This window comes from Staurois parvus, unplaced genomic scaffold (genome assembly GCF_062004578.1).
Source record: "Staurois parvus isolate SC_StPar_1 unplaced genomic scaffold, SC_StPar_1.0 ptg000485l, whole genome shotgun sequence".
Classification (NCBI taxonomy): domain Eukaryota; kingdom Metazoa; phylum Chordata; class Amphibia; order Anura; family Ranidae; genus Staurois; species Staurois parvus.
In genome coordinates this window covers 149,731-151,414 of record NW_028318281.1, presented here as the reverse complement: position 1 = coordinate 151,414, position 1,684 = coordinate 149,731, and the positions used below count along the sequence as shown (strand labels likewise).

The window sequence follows — 1,684 nt, the reverse complement described above, 5'->3', positions numbered from 1 at the left end:
TTTTCTTTGTCTTCATCTCCTTCTTTTTCTTTGTCTTCTTCTTCTTCTTTTTCTTTGTCTTCATCTCCTTCTTTTTCTTTGTCTTCATCTTCTTCTTCTTTTTCTTTGTCTTCATCTTCTTCTTCTTTTTCTTCATCTTCTTCTTTTTCTTCTTCTTCTTTTCTTTGTCTTCATCTTCTTTTCTTCTTCTTTTTCTTTGTCTTCTTCTTTTTCTTCTTCTTGCAGGTCACGGCTCATGTGCATTTTTTTAATCAGTAAAAAGATCGGCCGTTTTGCCCATCATTGCCGTGAAAATCGGCCTATGCACAAAACCAGCTGTTTTTTTCCAACATAACTGATTAAAAAAAGTGTCAAAATCACGAAAAACGTCCGACTGATTAACCCACTAACGATCCGAAAATTGGCCGATTTTTCTTTCGGCCGAAAAATCGGCTGATTTTTGACCCATCTATGGCCTGCTTAGGTTTTTATTGTAGTTTTGCATTTGTATCTTTAAAAAGCAGTTTAGATTTTTTAGGGTTTGACCTTGAGGCCCAAAATAGTTGTGTCCAAGCAAAGCCTGCTCAATTGTTTTTCCAATCAACACCTCCAGTACTGGTTTAACTTTCAGATCAAAGTGAAAAAGTTCTCCTTCCAAGATCTATGGCAACGTCAGCTCCTGTCTTTGCCAGAATAGACAAAGGTGTAGGTGGTCTGTCCAAAAATGCATTTGTCTGGCATTCCATATCTTTCTCTTCATTACTCGCTCTTCCAGGTACAGCGGGCACATCAGTGTGCGTTCCGCCCTCCATTGGCTTCGGGGTCTTGGGTCTAATCAGTGTCTTGTCTGGTTTCTTTGCCGGTGCTCTCCTACGTGGTCCCTGTGCTCTCTGAATGTCTACTGGATCTGGCTGAGTTGCCTGGGATAGTATATGTTGTGCATATGTGTTGCCACACACCACTCTTCTATCATATGTAACATTTCCATGATATGTCTCTTCAGTCATAGGTGGCTGTATTGTCTTGTATTTGCGATTGTTTTGAACCACTTTGGGGTGGCTGTAGAATGTGTATGTTCCACTTCTCACTTCTTTCTGAGCTGCTAATACAGACGTCATAGTTATAAAGTGTAAAATCTTGTAAAGTTTATTGGACTGTCCTCTGCTTACTATTCACAGCCTCTCCTAGGAACTAGGACCCGGTTCTGTGGGGAAGGATGCCGGGTGAAGTGTCAGGCATGGTAATGTACATGTAACATGGGGCTGTGATGATTATTATTATACAGGATTTATATAGCGCCAACAGTTTGCTCAGCGCTGTACATTATAATGGGAGACAGTACACGAGACAGTACAGTAACAATACGATTCAATACATGAGGGGATTGAGGGCCCTGCTCCTTGGAGCTTACAATCTAAGAGGGAGGGGATAGTGGTACAGGAGGAAATAGCTGTGGGGGATGGAGTGGTAGGAAGAGTGCAGGAGTTCAGTAATTAGCTGAGGGCGGGGTAGGCTTCCCTGAAGAGGTGGGTTTTCAGAGTGCGCCTAAAGGTGAGCAGGGTAGGCGATAGCCTGATAGCTTGAGGTAGGGAGTTCCAGAGGATGGGTGAAGCCCGTGAGAAATCCTGGAGACGAGCATGGGAGGAGGAGACAAGGGAGCTAGAGAGTAGGAGGTCTTGAGAGAAGAGAAGAGTACGGTGACAGT

The 1,684-nt window shown here is 43.1% G+C and overlaps 1 pseudogene; it reads right to left on the bottom strand.

Annotated features, from left to right (window-relative positions):
* Positions 1–448: 448 nt before the first annotated feature.
* Positions 449–1,121, bottom strand: LOC149452294 (radial spoke head protein 3 homolog B pseudogene; annotated as a pseudogene).
* Between the last annotated feature and the right edge of the window lie 563 nt (positions 1,122–1,684).